This window comes from Nomascus leucogenys, chromosome 15 (genome assembly GCF_006542625.1).
Source record: "Nomascus leucogenys isolate Asia chromosome 15, Asia_NLE_v1, whole genome shotgun sequence".
In the NCBI taxonomy this organism is placed as follows: domain Eukaryota; kingdom Metazoa; phylum Chordata; class Mammalia; order Primates; family Hylobatidae; genus Nomascus; species Nomascus leucogenys.
Genome location: NC_044395.1, coordinates 99062238 through 99074250, shown reverse-complemented (window position 1 = coordinate 99074250; position 12013 = coordinate 99062238). Strand labels below are relative to the sequence as shown.

The window sequence follows — 12013 nt, the reverse complement described above, 5'->3', positions numbered from 1 at the left end:
AGAGGCCTTAGTAGAGTCCTATGGAAGGACAGGACAAGGAGGGATAATTCTTACTGATAGATTAGCGAAAGTTTCATGGAGGGGGTTATATGTATGTAGGGCCTTGACAGAAAGGTGATGTTTTAATTGGAGACTTGAGATGAGATGCACAGATCAAAAGAATAGTTGTTGCAAAAGCACGGAGGAAGATGTGGCTGGCATTGGAAATAATGAGTCTATGTGAATGGAGACAGTTGGAGATAGGGCTGAAATTATAGACTGGAGTCAGATTGCAGAGAATTGTGAATGCCTGACAACGCTGCTCACATGAGAACTTTTTTATTTGATTATACCTTATTTTGTAAGCAAGGAGAAAATGCACTATTTAGAGCATAACTTTACTTTAAAGTCCCAACCCTTTACTTACCAGCTGTGTAATTTCACAATTTACTTAATATTTATTTACCTATTTTCTTCATTGAAAATACAGAAAATAACATCATTGGGATGATACAAGGACTAAATGAATATTCAATAAGATGAAGAATAAAAATATTTAGCTTGGATATCGGCATATTAAACCTTAATAAATATTATTAATATTAATAAAATAATTTTACATCAGCATGTGGAATATTTATATATACAGTATAGAGGGCTTAAAATCAGTAATTGAAGCCACTATAGAAAATAAGAAGTGATGAGAACTTGAGCAATGGCTATTGGAGTATAAAGGAGGGCAATAATATTACATAGACAATATGAAGGCAAACCAAATGCTACTTCGTACCCATTATCACTACAAGGGCACTAAGCTCTGAGAAGTAAAAAATGCCTGTGTTTAAGTAACTGAGGCTTAGGAACATGGTGTTTTGCCATTAATTGAAATCAGAGCACAGAGGAAAGGAACTTTGTTGAGGAGGCAACAGTTGGTGAGTGTGAACAGCATTCTCTGGGTAGTGAAAACAAACATGTTGATAAGAGAGGATATGCATTATCGATGACTTGAATTCAATTTGTTCATTTACCCTATAAAAGCTATCAGAAAGGCCGGGCGCGGTGGCTCACGCCTGCAATCCCAACACTTTGGGAGGCCGAGGCGGGTCAATCATTTGAGGTCAGAAGTTCGAGACCAGCCTGGCCAACATGGCGAAACCCCGTCTGTACTAAAAATACAAAAATTAGCTGGGTGTGGTGGCGAGCACCTGTAATCCCAGCTACTCAGGAGGCTGAGGCAGGAGAATTGCTTGAAGCTGGGAGGTGGAGCTTGCAGTGAGCCAAGACCATGCCACTGCACTCCGGCCTGGGTGACAGACAGAGACTCTGTCTCAAAATAATAATAATAATAATAATAATAATAATAATAATAATAATAAAGTTGTTGGAAATAAAACCATTGTGGTTGAAATTTATCTCATGATGTATTATTAATTTACCTCATGATTTATTGATTTATTTATTCAACCTGCTTGCCTGTGACAGCTTGAAACATACCACAGACACAAACACAATTGATGTGCAATTGTAGAAGGTGTAATTTTTTATTTTTTTATTTTTTATAAACTATAATGAATGCAAAATATATAAAATATAAATGTACAGCTTAACAAATTATGATAAAGAGAATATTTGTGTCACTATATAGAAGAAAAAGAGAAGGAACGTTGAAGCCTCAGAAGCCTCCCTCCATTCTCCTCAGTCACCTCTCATTTCTCCATTTCCCCAAGTTTTACATTAATTAATATGTATAATTTCATCTATTCATTTTCAAAACCTATTTATCTTCAAAACCATTATTTTTGTCTTTCTTACTTTTAAAGTTAACGTATATGAAATCGAACACTATGAATTCCCTTCTGCCTGGTTTCTTTACTTCAAACTTTTATGTTTCGTCTCTTGGGTTGCTTGTATTTGTAGTTGTTCATTTTATACCTGTGCAGTATTGCAATGGATGAATATACAACAATTTATTTATTACTTATATCTTTTATGGGCATTAGGGTTGTTTCTATTTGGTGACTATTATAAATAATATGTGTAGACTATATTTGTTTATGTTTGATGGTGCAAAAATACATTCATTTCTGTTCGGTTAACATATTGCAATTGAGTTGGAACTGCATCACTTAAGCATATCTTCAATTTTACTAGACAATGACAAACTATTTTCAAAAATAATTAGGACCATTAGCCAATGATGTTATGGATGAGAGTTCCTGGTTGTATACATCACAGCCCACATTTGGCATTGTCATTTGTTTCATTTATTTATTTATTTAATTTTAATTTTTATTTATTTATTTATTTTTGAGATGGGAATCTCGCTCTGTCGCCCAGGCTGGAGTGCAGTGGCACAATCTTGGCTCACTGCAAGCTCCACCTTCCAGGTTCATGCCATTCTCCTGCCTCAGCTTCCCAAGTAGCTGGGACTACAGGCATGAGCCACCACGCCCGGCTAATTTTTTGTATTTTTGTGGAGGTGGGGTTTCACCGTGTTAGCCAGGATGGTCTCGATCTCCTAACCTCGTGATCTGCCCGCCTTGGCCTCTCAAAGTGTTGGGATTACAGGCATGAGCCACCGTGCCCAGCCTGTTTCATTTATTTTAATAGGTGTGAAATGGCTTATCATTGTGATTTTGAATTCTTTGAGAACATTTTGCCTGTATTTACTGGTTTTCTACTATTTCTAGATTTCTAAATGTGTTTATTCTGAAAGGATTTAGATCTATTTTAATACTTTATTATTTCTTGTGTTTGTTTTGGTAAGTTTTATTTTTCTATGTCTATTATGCATAATTTTTCACCTTATTTAAATAATATTTTTCATATTCTAACATTTGAATGTGTAAAGTATATGTAGCAATGTTCTCTTTTCATTTCTGAATTGTCACTTTTCTCATTTTATCTGATTGTTCATAATAGATATTTACAAATCATATCAAGCTTTCGAAAATAATTTTCACTTATTTTTATGATCATCTAAAATTGTAATTCTTTAATTATATTAATTTATGTTTTTCACATTCTTATTTCTACTTAATTTATATTATATTTATTTTTCTAACTACACACTAATTTTCAGCAATTCTTTCATCTTATACATGCATGTATCACTTTGAGATCTTGATTTCAGTTCTTTTGAATAAATACCTAGAAGTGGGGCTGCTGGATCATAGGGTAGCTCCATTTTTAATTTTTGAGGAACGCCCATACTGTTTTCCATAGTGCCTGCAGCATTTTGCATTCCCACCAATAGTGTACAAGGGTTCCGATTTCTCCACATCTTTCCCAACACATATTGCATTTTTTGAAATTGATAATAGCCATCCCAACAGATTGAGAAGATATCTCATTGTGATTTTGGTTTGCATTTCTCTGACGATTAATATCGTTGAATATTTTCTCATATGTGTTATCCATTTTTATGTCTTCCTTGGAGAAATGTATTTCCAAGTTGATAGTTCATTTTTAAAATCAGAGTATTAGCTTTGCTACTGTTGAGTTATAAGAGTTCTTTATATATTTTAGGTATTAGCCATTTATCAGATGTGTGGTTTGCAAAAAAAAAAAAAAAAAAAATCCCGTTCTATATCTTATACCATACAGAAAAATCAACTCAAATTAGACTAAAACTTAAAGGTAAGACCCAAAACTATGACACTCCTAAAAAAATTGGGAAAAAACTTAATGATGCTGACGTTGGCAATGATTTTATGAATATGATACCAAAAGTACACAGGTAACAAAGCCAAAAATAAACAAGTGGAACTAAATTAAGCTAAAAATCAGGACAGCAAAGGAAGCAATTAACAGAGTAAAAAAATCTACCTATGGAATGAAAAGATATTTTCAAAACCTATTATCAACAACTCACGTTAGTATCAAACAATTATTTATTAAGTTACAGGCCTATATTTGATACATTGTTATTAGCTAAAGTCCACAGTTCAGATTCTTTATGTAATTCGTTGTTGTTGTTGTTGTTATTGTTCCAGGACCTCATCCAGAATACTATCTTACATTTAATTGTCATCTCCCTTTAGATTCCTCTTGCCTGTGACAGTTTCTCAGACTTTCCTTGTTTCTGATGACCTTGGCATGTATTTTGTAGGATGCCCCTCTCTAAAAAAATTCACCTGATATTTTTCTCATGATTAGACAGAGGTTATGAATTGGAGGAAAGAAGATCTCAGAAGTAAAGTGCCATTTTCACCTACATGATATATGACTCTTGATAATGACCCTCATCACCTTGCGGAGATACCATTTGTTATCTTTCTATACTCTGAAGTGACACTTCCCCTCTCCCTTTCTACACTTTATTCTTTGGAAGAAAGTCACTGTGCACAGTTCACGTTTAAGAAGAGTGTATTCATATTACCTCTCCTAGAGAGGTAATTATTTTAACATATTTTCAAATATTGACCTATCTGTGTATAATTGGATAAATGCTACTAGGTTGTACTTTATTTTTATATTTTGTTTGATTTGATATGCTAACATTTATTGAGGATTTTGCATCTACATTCATGAAAGATAAGGTCTGTTGTTTTTCTTTCTTGTAATGTCTTTATCTGTTGTGGTATTAGAATAATTCTATCCTCGAGGATGTGTAGGAAATGTTTCCTCCATCTCTGTTTTCTGGAAGAGATTGTAGAGAATTTGTATCTTTTCTTTCTTAAATGTTGGGTAGAATTCACTAATAAATTTTCTAGGCTTGTTGCTTTCTTTTTTGGAAGGTTATTACTTTTTGACTCAATTTCTTTAATAGATATAGGCCTATTTAGGCAATCTCTTTATCTTTCTGTAAGTTTTGGAAATTTGTGTCTTTCAAGGAGATGGTCATTTTTGTCTAAGTTATCAAATTTGTGAAAAAAGAGTTGTTCATAATATTCCTTTATTTTTTTTAATGTCCATAGGATCAGTAATGCTGACCCCTCTTTTATTTATGTTATTAGTAATTTGTGTCTTCTCTCTTTTGTCCTTGGTTAACTTGGCTAGAAGTTTGTCCCCGTTAATGATCTTTACCAAGAACTACCTATTAATTTTACTGATTATCTCTATTGTTACACTTTTTCAATTTTATTGATTTCACTTTTATTTTTACCACTTCTTTACTTCTGCAAGCTTTAGGCTAAAGTTGCTCTTTCTCTAGTTTCCTGAGATGGAGGCTTAGATCACTGTTTTCAGATATTTATTCATTTTAGTAACATTGATTTAATACTATAAAATTATTACTAAAGACTTTATTATATCAACATAACTTGATATGTTGTATTTCATTTTCATTTACTTCAAAATATTTGTGAAATTTATTTTTGAGACATTTTATTTGATTCATGTGTCATTTAAAAGTGTGTTGTTTAATTTCCATGCACTTTAGGATTTTCTAGTTATCTTTCTAGTATTGATTTCTAGCTTATTTCCATTGTGGTCTGAGAACATATTGTATAAGATTTTTATTAACTTACATTTATTATGATATGTTTTACGGTCCGGAATGTGATCTATTTTGGTTAACATTCCATGTGAACTTTGAAAATCATGTATATTCTAATAATGTTGTATGGAGTATTCTGTAAATGTCAATGAGGTAAAGCTGATTGATAATGCTATTCAGGTCGATGATTTTTCTTTCTAAAAGTTTTGAGTATAATAACTTCTTAAACTTAGTAGCTATTTTGAAAATGAAAACAAATATTCAAATTATCAAAGCCTAATATTGATATTTTGAAACTGTTCAAGGAAAATAAAGTATTTAGAGCCTATAATTCTAAATATACCTAATAATTTATAATATTTTTTCTGCATTATTAGTAGTATTCTATAAAGTCAGTGTTTACTTAAATTCACTCCACTATTTATGTTTTCATTATATTTTATTCTTTACATACTTCCAAAATCCATTTGGTATAATTTTCCTTTATTTTCAAGAATATTCCTAAGAATCCCTCTTATTTTACTTCTACTGATAGTAAATTATTTGTTTTTGTTTTCCTAAAAATGTCTTTATTTCAACATCGTATCTTCAATCATAATTTTCTTTGGCATAGAATTCTGAACTGGCAGTTATTTTCTTTTTCACAAATGATGATATCATGTCACTATATTTTGGCTTCCATCACTGTTGAGAAATCATTTGTAAATGTCACTATTACTAATTTGAAAATAAGAGCTCTTTTATATTTTTACTTGACCAGTTTTCTTTAGTTTTATTTTGATGGTTGATGTGTAGATTGTCTTTTGTATCCACTCTGCTTAGCAGAAAAAAAAATCTTGAAAAAATGGGCTAGTCATATTCATGCATTTTAGAACATTTTCATATGTTACCTTTTGTATTACTTCTGTCTCATCAATATACTCCTCACTTCTGGGACTCGAATTAATCATATGCTAGAGATTCACCAATATGCTATTTCTTTCCTCCTATATAAAATTTTCTGAACTTTTATCTCTAAATGTTGCATTCTGTTTTGTTTGTTCTGGCCAAATGTCAAATGTATTGTTTCTCCTTTGCTTTGCATAATATGCTTTTGAGTATGTCCATTGAGTCTTTGTTTTAGATTGTTGTTACCCACTGCAATAATCTATATATTTTTCAATATGCTAAGTCTCTTTTTATTATTTTTGGTACTCTATCCAATTATTGAATCTTAGTTTTTATCTCCTTGAATGTAGAAAAAATTCTTTTTTTTTAAACTGAGTTTGGCTATTGTTGCCTAGGCTGGAGTGCAATGGTGTGATCTCGGCCCATAGCAACCTCCAACTCCTGGGTTCAAGTGATTCTCCTTCCTCAGCCTCCCAAGTAGCGGGAATTACAGCCGACCTCCACCACGCCCAGCTAATTTTTGTATTTTTAGTAGAGATGGGGTTTCATCATGTTGGTCAGGCGGGTCTCACCCCTGACCTCAGGAGATCCACTCGCCTTGGACTCCTAAAGTGTTGAGATTACAGGCATGAGCCAAAGCGCCTGGCTGAAATAAATAATGTTATCTTCAGTCTCTGTCTGATAGTTCCAATATTTGCAATTTCTTTTGAGCTGTTCTCTTTATTCTTATTTTTGAAATTCCTGCTCATGTCATTTTGCCACCTTCTTTTCCTGGTTACATTTGATCGTGTTTGTAGTATATTGTCACAGAAAAAGTACTTGCAGAGGTAAATTTGAGGATGAGGATTATGTTATCTGTAATGGGATTGTGTTTGTAGTATACTGTCAGTGAAAAAGTACTTGCAGAGGTAAATTTGAGGATGAGGATTATGTTATCTGTAATGGGATTGTGTTTGTAGTATACTGTCAGTGAAAAAGTACTTGCAGAGGTAAATTTGAGGATGAGGATTATGTTATCTGTAATGGATTTTTTACTCCAGAAATTGTTTGTAATTTACTTCTGCCTGTTATCTGTAGACTTTAGCAATCATTAATTACCTTAATTCAATTGCATGGTTTGGAATTATCCAGACTATTCATATTATTTTATGATAGACTCCACTATGTAGGGATGCCAAGTTTATTACATTCAGCTTTACTCTTAGATTGGAATTCTTTGTATTGCAGGAAGGGAGTGGTTATCAAAGTCTACTGCATTTACTTTTTTTTTTCTTAGTATTATGAGGCTGTCCAAAGTACTATCCAAACTTTCAGCCACTTATTATGGATTGGCAAATACCCAGAACAAATTTAATCCTAAATGTTGTACCTTCATGACCCTTCTTCTATTCCTAGCAGAACAATGCCTCACTATATTTTTAACTCTTCACTTTATCTTATATAAAAAAGAGTTAATTATTTAGTAAGAAGTAATTAGTAGTGGAAATTCTATGTTTTAAAATTTAGTAGATCTTTGATCCATTTTCTACTCTACCAATAACTATATCTTCATACATCTTTCAATTCTTATCCTTCAATAAGGGTAAATAGAACATTACCATAATTATTTTATTTCTAATTCAAATCTTTCCTATATATTTTGCTTGCAAGTTCCATTCAGTTAAATATAAACTGGTGTATTCCAGATGAATAGAAATATACAGGAGTTTTTTGTTTTTGTTTTTTTTTTTTTTTTTTCAGAAAATAAGCAACAAAAATGTTATTTTTGAAGTTTAAAGACTATATAAATATGAAATATTTAAAAGTGTACTTATTGTTCATTACTTTTTACATTGGACGACATAGTTCGTAATATTTTATAAAAGAATATTATATTATAATCATCATAATATTTGTGATCATTGCCCCTTCTGTGATAGGTGCTGTGCAGAATGTTTTCTTTAATTACCTGTATCTCATAACTAAAATTTAGATTTTAAGGATTTGGTACCCCTAACTCTACAAATTAGAATTATTTTTTTTTAAAGGTAAGTAACTTATCGAAGGTGCACACGGCATAAAATAAATAAGGCAGAATTAAAAACTTTTTTATCTGACCCCAAATTATTTGTTCTTTACATAATTCCTTTATAAATTGACACATAATTAATAAAAGTAAATTTATCGAATATTTTAAATTGCTGTTGAGTAAATAGGAGCACACATATAAACTCAAATTGTATTTGAGTAACTAAACGTGATTTTTTAAAAGAATGTATTGTACATTTCAACATTCTGCTTCTGTGTTTTCTATAAAATATTAATAATACAAAGTATTTTACCATTTTACTTAAATAACAATTTACTTAAATAACTTTTTACTTAAATAACTTTTTATTTAAATAACTTTTTACTGAAATAAATTAAGAAACCTTTGATCAAAAATGTTCTCAAAAATTATAATAGGATTGATTTTCTGAGAACCTAATTATTTTTAAATTTTGTATTATAATTACCTGTCAGTATCAAAATTCACTGGATCAGTACTATGCAAACGCATTAAGTGATATGATATACAGTGTATCATGTTCAGTAGACAGAAAAATGAGGTAAATTATTTTCAATCTCAGAGTACTAATTTTATTTTAATTATAAATTACTATCACTTTGTAGATCTCAAATAAATTTAAAAACAAAAATGAAGACCAATTTACTAGCTCTGTATCAATTTTTGTTCTGTTTGTTTATTTACATGCATTATGACAATTAAATGTCACAAGTGTTTTTTTTACAGTGTATCTCACAGATGTTAAAAAAAATTGTGTAATGTCACAAGGCCATTTTTTTTCCATCCCCCAAGTGTACCAATGAGTCACTCAAATAAATATAGACTTCAACCTTTTTCATAAAGGAAAAATACTTTATCTGACGTAGCCACAATTTGTGCTTTTTACATCCCTTTACCATCATTGATCAACTATGTTTTATACAGATCATGATTTTTCATCCACTCTTTATAAATTTATGATTTATATGTTGTTTTATATTTTATATGGAAATTCTTTCTCAAAAATGTGAAATTACTAATTTAAGATAACAGCTAGTACAAGAAGAGTGGAAAACAGAATAAAGGTCTCCAAAATGTATGTACTTTATTATATGGATTTGGTTAATTATCAAAATCAAGTTGATTTTATATCTAACTTTGAGGTTTGCATGATGGATATGGATTATTATGCTGCTTTGGGCAGAAGTAGATATCTTTTATCCACAGAGTAATTCTTTGTTGTTGAAATTCCAAGCATACTTCAATATTAGGCAGATGAAATCACAAGACTCTAGCATACCTATTTCACCTATTGATAAAATCAACCTTCTAAATTACCAATAGCAAAGCATATTTAGCATTAACTCTGCTAATTCATGGAAGAAATATTTTGCCTAAATAACTAAGCTAGCACATTTTCTTTTAGAGTGTCAGACTAATTACACTTATTGGTGAAAGCATATGAACACTTTGAGTGTTTGAATTTCATAAGGAATCAGCCAGGCTTACAGAAAAGTGCGGTGGTCTTTAATAAATATTTACCTCTTACTAAGTGCCATGTGCTGAGGATAAAATGAAGAATATGATGTAGTCTCCATTCTTTAGAATATCCTACTCTTGTAGAAAGACTTTCATTATTTAAAAATTCTAATAAGGATGGCCATAATCTTTCTCTTAGAGTAAGGTTTTATTTTATTACAATGTATATATTATATATTTTATATATGTTTTATTAAAATATATATATAACTGTGCTAGACAACAGAATTTCATTAATTCGTCAGTTTTTATTATTATTAACAATAGCATTTACAATAGATTTTTGGTGCTAAATTATATCTCAGAGAAGTGTAAATGAAAGCATTCTGCCTATGAATCAAGAGACTTAAGTTTTTGGCTTACCTATCTTGATAACCGGCTGTGTGATGGTGAAGAATCATTCGTTCTCATTCTACATCCACCAAGTAAGGAATGTGAAACAGATACTCTGTTGAAAATTTACAAGAAATTCAAAATTTAATGATCGAAAAGTATTATAAAGTGTTACTTAAATATTGATCAACATCTAAATTATACACAATTACAGTGTATTTCTTACCCTATTTCTACAAACATTGTATTTCTTAGACGATGGGGTTATGTCTTAATGATTTTTTTGTTAACTCCTATAGTATTTAGCATGCTGCTGGTTGTGGAATATGTGACTAGGTCAAACCTGTAACCTTTTTTTTTTTTTCTCAGCATCCAAAATCTTTTTAATAAAAGGGTAGGATCCAGAGTTATTATTTTTTTTTGTTTGGAGACGGAGTCTCGCTCTGTCGCCCAGGCTGGAGTGCAGTGACGCGATCTCGGCTCGCTGCAACCTCCGCCTCCCGGGTTCACGCCATTCTCCTGCCTCAGCCTCTCCAGTAGCTGGGAGTATAGGCGCCCGCCACCACGCCCAGCTAATTTTTTGTATTTTTAGTAAAGACGGGGTTTCACCGTGTTAGCCAGGATGGTCTCAATCTCCTGACCTCGTTCGTGATCCGCCCCGCCTCGGCCTCCCAAAGTGCTGGGATTATAGACCTGAGCCACGGCTCCCGGCCCCGGGTTAGCTTTTGCGGCCTTGGCTGCCGGTCGGCCTCTGGCACGCTCGAACTTCCGGCCCTTGGAGCGGACGTAGGGTTTGGTGCGGCGTTTCCGGGGCCGTGCCGAAATGCCGGTACACCTCTCGGCCTTTGAGAGCACCGAAGAGCAGGACGGTGCTGCAGCCCTTAGGGGAGTCTAGGGCCGCGGCGGACCCGGCTGGTCACGCCCAGCGCACACACCTTCAGTTTGGGCACCTCCTGAATCCGCACAGCATCCCTTATGGTCCCCACAACCACGGCCGTTTTGTTTTCCCGGCCAGGAAGCTTCATCTTGCGGATCATCTGGAAAAGGGACAGAGGTGGCCGCTTGGTGCGGCTCATAACCTCTTCAGCACAACCTGGTTGAATGTGGAGTTGGTTCGTCTGGCCAGAAACCTGTACAGCTTGACCAACAGCCTCAGGTAGGTGTCTGGGCTCTTGGGCTCCTTGCGGGAAACCTTTCGGTCCTTGTGGAGGATGTCAACTCCCATGATGGCGTCTCGTATCTTCTTTCTGTATAATAGGAAAAACTGATGCTTTCAAAGAAATACCAAAAGGTGTTTCACATATTTTTCTCTGTATTTAATGATTTGATTTTGAAAATCTGAAAAAGATGATGTTCAATAATTATTTGCAATATAATTGGGCTATTTTTTTCACTAAAAACATAGACAACCTAATCAAAATTTGATTGTAGACTTGCAAAAATAATGAGTGGTTGCACAATTACCAACTACTAGTAATAAAATTATTAGTTTTCTTTTAATCATTCTTTTTTTTTTTTTTTTTTTTTTTGAGATGCAGTCTTGCTCTGTCGCCCAGGCTGGAGTGCAGTGGCGCAATCTCGGCTTACTGCAAGCTCCGCCTCCCGGGTTCACGCCATTCTCCTGCCTCAGCCTCTCCGAGCAGCTGGGACTCCAGGCGCCCGCCACCACGCCCGGCTTTTTTTTTTGTATTTTTAGTAGAGACGGAGTTTCACCGTGGTCTCGATCTCCTGACCTCGTGATCTGCCCGCCTCGGCCTCCCAAAGTGCTGGGATTACAAGCGTGAGCCACCGCGCCCGGCCCTTTTTTT

General features: G+C 33.4%; 1 pseudogene; it reads right to left on the bottom strand.

The window, feature by feature from the left end:
• Positions 1 to 10284: 10284 nt before the first annotated feature.
• On the bottom strand, positions 10285 to 11430 carry LOC100599623 (annotated as a pseudogene).
• Between the last annotated feature and the right edge of the window lie 583 nt (positions 11431 to 12013).